Raw genomic sequence first — 10,000 nt, 5'->3', positions numbered from 1 at the left:
ACGTTGACAAAATGGAGGCAAAAAAATTAACACACACAGTCACACACACACACACACAGTCACACACACACACACACACACACACACACACACACACACACACACACACACACACACACACACACACACACACACACACACAAGCCAAAGATGATAAGATAATGTTTCATATCGATTTGGTCTGGTCTGTTGCTCGTTTAATATGCTTTATAGTCTGGTGTATGTGTCGTCATGTATGTCTTGTTTATGTCTAAAAAACCCAATAAAAACGAATATAACAAAGGAGAGCTGTATTGTAACATTATAGATCGTCGCAGTCCCGCCCCCTTTCAGCACGAGGGCACCAGGACATAATTCCCCATTAATTTTCCCCATAGACATTTCAAAAAGTATTTATTTAAAGACCGTTAAAGCCTTGGACAAAGCCAACAGCCCAGTTGACAAATCATGACAATAAACACGTATTTGTGGGCCGAACAAATATTTAGAAAGAAGGAAAAACAACAACAAAAAGTGTTGTACCCTACCCTTTTTTCATCTTTCTAATTATCTGTTCCGCCCAAAAATATTTTTTTATTATCATGCTTTGTCAACTGGGCTGTTGGCTTTGTCCGAGGCTTTAAAGGTCTTTAAAGGTCTTAAAGGACAACTTTAGTTTTTTTCAACCAAGGTTCATGTTTTAGGATGTTATTAGAGAAAGTAAAAGATGAGTGTTATTTTTTTTTCATTTGCTGCTTTCTTTCGTTTTAGGGATTTTAGCTGTTTTTTACAGGGGGGCGGGGGCATTCGAGCATGGTGCTAAATATGTTTTTTTTTACAAAATATTATGGAGATTTATTTTTGTATTATTTACTATAGTCCTAATAAACCCCAGGAAATTACATCCGGCCACAAATACATCACAGGATCTACTGAATGTGAAGGTAACCTACTGGGGGGAAGCCACACTGTGTGTCATAGGCTCAATGTCAGTTTGACACATTCAGTAGATCTCGTGATGTTTTGTGGCCAGATGAAATTTCCTGGGGTTTATTAGGACTATAGTAAATAATTAAAAAATAAATCGCTATGGATGTAAAATCCCTAAAACGAAAGAAAGCAGCAAATGAAAAAAAAACAACACTCATCTTTTAGTTTCTCTAATAACATCCTAAAACATGAACCTTGGTTGACAAAAACTAAAGTTGTCCTTTAAGGTCAATAAATACTTTTTGAAACGTCTATGGGGAAAATGAATGGGGAATTATTTCCTCGTGCCCTCATCGTTCTGAAAGGGGGCAGGACTGCGACGCTCTATAGGCCATGAATTGTACAGAATTGTACAGTGTGTGTGTGTGTGTGTGAGTGTGTGTCACGCATGTGCACGCACACGCACGCGTATGTAATTATACAGGCCCTAAATAGGTCAGAGACCCTGGGGTGCCGTTCTGCTGTGTGTGTGTGTGTGTGTGTGTGTGTGTGTGTGCTAATGTATATATATAAAGTGTGCATGCGTGCGTGCGTGCGTGCGTGCGTGCGTGCGTGCGTGCGTACGTGCGTGCGTGCGTGCGTGCGTGCGTGCGTGTAATATAAAGTGTGCTAACATGGAGACATCTATCATCCTGTTCCTCCCAACTTGATCTCTCTCTCTCTCGGGTCCTCACGTGTAGCTCAGCACTTTCTGTTTGCAATAATATCAACCCTAAACACAGCCTATGTATCTGAATGGTCTGGGACACAAATCCTGATACACCAGCAGAAGATATAACGGCATTATCAAGTCCAACTGTTATCATCTTTTACATGCATCAGTTAATGTGTATACTAATCTGTCCATGAGGTTGTCTTTGCCCTTAATTCCTATTATGACAACTGTTACATTTAATGGAGTCTAGTAGCATAGTGTTTGTCCTTTCCTAGACAATTGTTTATTTAGTATACACAGCAACACCTTCAGTATTGATCTAATCAGAGTTAGTGAAAACTCTACCGGACACTCTCTCTCTCTGTCCGTGTTTACATGAGTCAGAGTGAATTCAACACCCCTGAAAGCTGAACGAGCTTGAGGATCTTATTGCTCAGAGCTACGTCTGCTCTCTGGGCAAACGAACACACTCTCTACTCGACACCTGTCAATGCAGAATAATTGCTAAACAACACCATGCACTCATGCAGGGACAGAACGTATTATTATTTACCATTACTTTCTCTTTCAGTTCTTGTTCACCCTGCTTGCTTGCATTCATGGCTCATCTGACCCATGCAGGCTTCAATTTGTAAAAAGCAGAGGGGGCCGAGAAGACTTGTTCTTAAGCCCTACACGTCGCACACCAAATAGATAGGCAAAGAAAGGTGATGATGGGCAACTTGTAGATCTGCTATCTTTGCGTGTGACTATTTTTATCGATTTTCACAAAATACGGACGCCATACAGTGCCATACATCAAAAGCAGAGTAATGGATTCTCCCCATCCACCCCCCAGGCCCCAGCAAATCGAACCCTGCCTTAGACATGTTCAAGGGCAAACAGAAGAAACTTTGCTGACTAGCATACCCTCTGCCCTCACTCACACACAATGTCATGTACAATAAGGCGTGTGTGTGTGTGTGTGTGTGTGTGTGTGTGTGTGTGTGTGTGTGTGTGTGTGTGTGTGTGTGTGTGTGTGTGTGTGTGTGTGTGTGTGTGTGTGTGTGTGTGTGTGTGTGTGTGTGTGTGTGTGTGTGTGTGTGTGTGTGCTAAAGGTCAGCACTGATCTCTTAAGAAGCAGGATACATGACCAGTCCATCATAGACCACTGCAGCCTTGGTGGAGATCAGTGAGAATACTGAGGAACAGAGGGAGGTTCTTGGAACTGAACCTGCTCTGAAGGAATGAGCAACAGGCAGGAGGATACTTGATGTTTCCCCTAGAAGGCTATACAGTATGTGTGCATTGCGTGTGTGCATGCATGCACATGCGTGCGTGCGTGGGTGTTTGTGTGAGTGCGTGCGTGCGTGTGTGTGTGTGCGTACGGGCGTGCGTGCGTGCATGCATGCGTGTGTTATTGCATTAGGTCTCTGTGCTACATGCTCACACCAATATTGCCTTTGGAGGGATAATGGAATCACACTGCACACACACACAAAGAGGAACACATGAAGATATTACTTTTATCTCAAAGGAAATGTTCTTGTGCTTCTGGGAATATAAGTGTTTGTGTAAGTGTAAGTGTCTGTCTCTCAATGCAGCAAAAAATGTATTGACCACTTTTAAAGCCCTGCATGGCCTGGTCCCCAGCTACATTACTGATATGCTGGAGCAGGCCAACAAAGCAGCCTTAGATCCTCCAACAAAGGCTCTTCTGGAAGTTCTGGCTACTCAACTTGTCAGAATTGTCACCATGGATGACCGGCCGGCTTTCTCTGCCCGGGCACCTAAGCTCTGGAATGCCCTGCCAGAGGCTGTAAGTCTAAGACATGTTAGCTCACTGTGTTCTTTGAAGTCAAACAGCTAGAAACTCACCTGTTCACAATGGCTTTCACTTAGGTGGGCCCTTGGATTTATTGATTGATTTATTTTGTTTTCACCTGTTTTCATTTGTATTCATTGTTGTTGTTTCATATTGCTGTATTGTATTTTATTCTGCTATTTTCTCTTTCTAACTTCTTCTTCTTTCATATAGCCTAAGGCCCTAAGCCTACACAAGTCTATTATGTGAGATTTTGTTTAATAACCCTCCTAGATGACAAATCCATTGAGAAACGGACCTTTGCTCTCTGCGGTCACGGAACTGCCGTAAACGACCCAACTTTGAGTTGACTTGGGAGGACAGTTTGAACATAAATAAGGAGAGGCATGAGAGAAGGGTTACCGCCTCCTGTCTCCTGAAGGTGTGAACCGGGGGGGTTCGTGCACATGGCAGCACACGCACAGAAGAGAGAAGGGATGCGTGTCGTCTGTTGTGTGAGAGAGCCGGAGGCCAACGGAGGAGAAGAGATGGAGGTGTGGAGAATGTTAGCAGTAGCACTGAAGGGCAGGTGAGAGTGGAGATAAAGGGGACAGGTTTTAAATGGAGAGAGGGAATGTACATGTGCCATGATGTGGACATTCATTTGATTTATCTCTGAGCCTCGGCTTCCTGTCCTAAGGCCCTGATGTAATCCCAGTGCTCACTGTCGGTATGTGTGTGTGTGCGTGCGTGCGTGTGTGTGTGTGTGTGTGTGTGTGTGTGTGTGTGTGTGTGTGTGTGTGTGTGTGTGTGTGTGTGTGTGTGTGTGTGTGTGTGTGTGTGTGTGTGTGTGTGTGTGTGTGTGTGTGTGCGTGCGTGCGTGCGTGCGTGCGTGCGTGCGTGCGTGCGTGCGTGCGTGCGTGCGTGCGTGCGCGCGCGTGCGTGCGTGCGTGTGTGTGTGTGTGTGTGTGTGTGTGTGTGTGTGTGTGTGTGTGTGTGCTTTTCTGGTTGTGTGTGTGCGGACAGGGCATAAAGTCAGGGCATACAGTATATGACTGGCGGAATCAATGAAGCAGATCTACAAGCTCAAAACGTGTCATGTTTCGAGCTTCCGAATCTGCACTTGTGATGCTTTGGTGTGACGTGGTATTCTTACAGCCTGACAGCAACGATATTCACAATGCATGGGATGGTCTTCAGGTTCTTTCCCAACACACGGTGGACTCGGCGGAGGCTATAGTGAAGTGGGTTCAGGTTCTTTCCCAACACACGGTGGACTCGGCGGAGGCTATAGTGAAGTGGGTTCAGGTTCTTTCCCAACACACGGTGGACTCGGCGGAGGCTATAGTGAAGTGGGTTCAGGTTCTTTCCCAACACACGGTGGACTCGGCGGAGGCTATAGTGAAGTGGGTTCAGGTTCTTTCCCAACACACGGTGGACTCGGCGGAGGCTATAGTGAAGTGGGTTCAGGTTCTTTCCCAACACACGGTGGACTCGGCGGAGGCTATAGTGAAGTGGGTTCAGGTTCTTTCCCAACACACGGTGGACTCGGTGGAGGCTATAGTGAAGTGGGTGCTGCCATAACACGCAGAGCCGCGGACATGCACGCATGCACACGTTCACACACAGAGGGGTTGGCAGCATAGGGTTACTGTGTTTTTGTAACCCAGCATGTATAATTTATTACTGTAATAGCGAGCCAACACATCAGCTCACCTCTCTCTAAAAGACATAATAATACCTCCTTCACATCGTAACATAATGCAATAACGCAGCCATTCTCAACCATGGGCCGGAGCCCCACTGGTGGTACTGTGAGGATATTGCAAGTATATGGCAAAACGCTAAGGTTTTAATGACAATAAGTAACTAAAGTAAGCCTTGCCATGCCATGAGGCCACTTAGGCCAGGAGCCTATCTCCTGTTTCCTTGGTGTGAGGCAGCTTGATGTACAAGTATACCCCCTGGACATGACGCTGGTCTAGAGTGTCACAGAGTCTTACCCCCAATACAACTCTTGAGTGCCAAGCAGCGAGTCTTCAATTGGTATGACTCGGCTGTTCAATGATAATATAACCTTAGTGATCACAAGAATAACGTGGAAACAATTTCATGGCATTTAGTTATTTTTTATTTAAAACCTTGAAACAAAATGAGTTTTCACTGAAATACTGATAAATAGGAACTAAAGAGTATACTGTGAGTTCCATTGATCCAAACTGGAACACAATTGATTGATTGATCATTAAAATAAAGATCCACCCATCTAACAATACAGCTGATGTTACATACATGGCATGGGACTCGAATACAGAAGGGTGTTGTCATGGGACTCGAATACAGAAGGGTGTTGTGGGCTGCTAATGCTTTAGGCCTATCTCACAGCCCCCTTTCCACGCCCACTTCCGGTAGATAGTGGTGTCATTTAACATTAGGCATTTACACTTTTTTTCTCTGGAGAATCTAAGTACATTTCCTAATGTTAAAATGTCAAAGACCGATAATAATATGAAGAAAACACAATGGTATAACAACTCAAATAAGTAGAATAAACCTTACCTTTACAAAACGGTAGTTTGTGGCTTGTGAAAATACCTCTTTTAACATGGAAGCCTATGGACCGCAAAAAAAATAACACCACTATCTCCAAAAGGGGGCGTAAAAAGGGGGTGGGGAAATGCTGTGAGATAGGCCTAGTGGGCCCTGATCCAGAAAAGGTTGAGAACCACTGCAGTAGCGTATACACACACACACACACGCACGCACACATGCACACAACACACACACACACACACACACACACACACACACACACACGCGTGGGGATGAGGAGAGGAGGATGACGGAGCGATGGAATAGCCCTTTCCTCTTGTTCATTGTATTGGCCCACATCAGCCACACTCCAGAACAATGCCCTTGGCAATGATTAGCTCCGCAGCAATACTTAATGAATCTGAACCCCATTACCTCAAAAATGTTACACTTGCCTCCAGATCTCTCTCACACGCACGCACGCACGTGCACGCACACGCGCACACGCACACACGCATGCACACATTAATGCAGTAGCTCCTGAAGACACTTCACTGGGACTTAATTTTTACAACAAAAAGGACATTTTCAACAGAAAATATTATTCACAAGCTAACAGAAGACATGGAGCTTACGTCCCAATGTATATGTATTTCAGCATGTATGAGCAGTGAGCACATACTGTTACAGTACTGTACTCTGTGCACTATGTTACAGTACTGTACTCTGTGCACTATGTTACAGTACTGTACTCTGTGTACTATGCTATCTGACCCGCTTACACCCCATTACAAAGTCTCACACTTTCCCTGTGCATATCGGCACATGTGAGCGAACACACACACAAGCATTCATGCCCGGATCGTCTTTCTCCTTGGATGTGTGGTATTTATATTCTGTTTCGTCCCCACTGTCCATTGCTGGGTTAACAAGGTTGCTTTCTGTCACAAACACATTTTGTGTCCTCACCTCTTTTGGCAGCCTGACGCCCGCCTCCTCTGACCTACAGGTGGTGGAGGGCTGACATTTAGTCTCTGCTTAACAACCCTACAGCTGTCTGCATGGAAAAAATGTTGACCAACAGCCAAGCCAGAAGACAACAGGGCAGACTCACCTTCGAACAGCTCGATCCCAGGCAGCTTTCAATATTTTAAATGTTTGATCACCTTGCTTTTTAGGAGTGAGGGCTTCTATTATACTTGTGCTTTTAATCAGTGAGTGTGTCAACGGAGGCCATTGTGTGTGTGTGTGTGTGTGTGTGTGTGTGTGTGTGTGTGTGTGTGTGTGTACATTTTGTTATATGAGGAAGATTGACATGGCACAGACACCTTTAAAAGCCATTGAGACAGGTTTAGGAGCTCTTGAATAAATGATCTTGTAATCATAGCCTAAAGATCAGGCAGACAGTTGATATGTGTGCGTGTGTGTGTGTGTGTGTGTGTGTGTGTGTGTGTGTGTGTGTGTGTGTGTGTGTGTGTGTGTGTGTGTGTGTGTGTGTGTGTGTGTGTGTGTGTGCTTGCATGCCGTGCACTGAGTGAAAGCTGATGACAGCCCAGGACTCATCTTGTGAGGATGGAGGGCGGATAAGGGCATGTAGGGATGGCTAGAAAGAGGGACTGGAGGAGTGTTAATGTTCTGTAGCTTGAGGACCTGACTTTAGCTGCGCCCTTGAGACTGCGTGTTCGTGCGTGTGCGGGGCCATGTATGTTTGGGAGAGATTAGCATTCAAAGAGCGAGTGGGTGAGTCTCTGTGTGTGTGTGTGTGTGTGTGTGTGTGCGTGCGTGCGTGCGTGCGTGCGTGCGTGCGTGCGTGCGTGCGTGCGTGCGTGCGTGCGTGCGTGCGTGCGTGCGTGCGTGCGTGCGTGCGTGCGTGCGTGCGTGCGTGCGTGCGCACACACTCTAGCAAGTTCTGGTATGATGGATTTCGATTACAAATTACCCTCCTATTCAAAAGCCTCGCTGCCATCTACTATACTCATGCCCCATACCAGCACAGCCATATAGAGATATACGGCTGGTCTTAAATATAAATCATACAGGAAATATCCACACAAAGCAAACACGTGCACACACGCACGCACACTGCACGCACACTGCACACAGGCAGGCACTCACACACACACACACACACACACACACACACACACACACACACACACACACACACACACACACACACACACACACACACACACACACACACACACACACACACACACTTAGTCACACATGCTCAGTCATTCCCACTTGACTATTATCATGACACGGCGGCCGTTCTTCCCAAGCATTTCAGTCAGCACAGAAAATGAATCAGGGCCCACCCCAATCAATCAGCCCCTCAATAAAACCACTGGCTCCATCAATCTGGGTGGATTCCTTTGTGCCACAAATGCCCCCCATCCCCCACCCCCACCCACTTAACAAGCCCCCTCCCCACGCCCTCCCGCCTTATCTCTACCCCTGGAGTTTGTCGGCTCGTCATCGCTTAAGCATGCATCCATCCATACGCTGATGGACACGGCGGAAGCAGTGAGCGATGGATGGAGGAGGAGAGGATGTTCCCGTCCAGACCAATGAATCACTCGTCCAACGCCGCGGAGAGAGATGGCCTGTGATCGCTCTGCCCCATTTAGGCGCACGAGCCAGGAGTCATGCGCATATAGGCATGAGCACCCACCCACCACACCCACACACATGTATGTGCATGCCATGCACAACACACACACACACACACACACACACACACACACACACACACACACACGTTGGCGCTCCACTTAAAGCATGACATCTGGGCTATAGAGTGAGGCCTGTGCGTGCATGGTTGTAATACCAGGTCAACCAGTCACTATAGTGTAGCATCACTCTGACAATGTCTTCAGACACCACCATTATCAGCCTGCCCTGCTCCACTTCTACAGTATAGCTGGAGTCCATTTGGAAACCTTGTATGTCCTAAACCATTCATTGTTGTATATTATTCTTTAACCCATTAACCCATTAAGACTTGAGGCCGATTCTACAAATGCCTTCAGTAGTTCCCACACCTCCAAGGTTTTTAAAAAAATGGAAAAAGAAACAAATAGCAGACGTACAAGCTCGCAGCGCAGCACAAGCTGTGAGCTTGTATAGCTGCTATTTTTGAATATGCCAATGTATGAAATTGAATATGACAGAAGCTTTCCTGGTTTTAATGGATAAAAAAAAAAATAGTGAAAAGAGACAATCTACAAGCTTGTAGATTTTCTATTTTCACTACGTTTGCGACTCATATATGATGAAGTAGGGCATTAATTCACCAAAAAAACACGGAAATAATGCGATAGGCTACAAGGTTTTGTGCCCGACGGCACCGATAGCGTGCCTAGACCCCAAGTAGACCACTAGGCTGCGGCTAAGCCTGGGTGTCTCACAGCACAGAGAAACAGAATACCCACAGTGACATAAACATTGATACACACGTACAGCATGTATTGTTGGATAAGATACAATCAGATACTGACACCGTCGGTGGGAGGCGGAGTTCCTCATGTCTCTCCGCTGATTAACCCATTTTGATCAGATTCTAAAAAAGTCTTCTAAATCCTGACAGTTTTTTGAAAAAGCTATGTTTCTATGTCAGTCGTTCTTCGATTTAAAAAAAAATAGCAGACATACAAGCTCGTAGCGCGCCACTCGGTGGCGTGCTATGAGCTTGTAGATCTGCTATTTTTCAATAGCTAAAGCATAACATAATGCTAACACCAAAAGGGGTTCCCGCCCAAAATGGGTTAAAAAAAGAATTGTAAAGGAAATACCACTAAATGTGTGAATTCACAGTGTGTTCCCGTGGTCACTCTTTTCCCAAAGCCCTGTACGTGCTCATTCCGACGTCTGCGCTTTCCTTTGGAACGGAAGGTGATGATGACTACAAATTGACGTCGTTCCGATCTTCCTGGCGGTCTCAGGACCGGTGATGGACGAACATTACTTAAGTAAAAGTATCCATACCACAATTTAGAAATAATCTTATTCAAAGTTTACTTGAGTAAAAGTACTAAACTATATTGTCATAAAATGAT

This window comes from Electrona antarctica (genome assembly GCF_951216825.1).
Source record: "Electrona antarctica genome assembly, chromosome: 7".
NCBI classification, from domain to species: domain Eukaryota; kingdom Metazoa; phylum Chordata; class Actinopteri; order Myctophiformes; family Myctophidae; genus Electrona; species Electrona antarctica.
Note: the sequence above shows the minus strand (reverse complement) of the source record.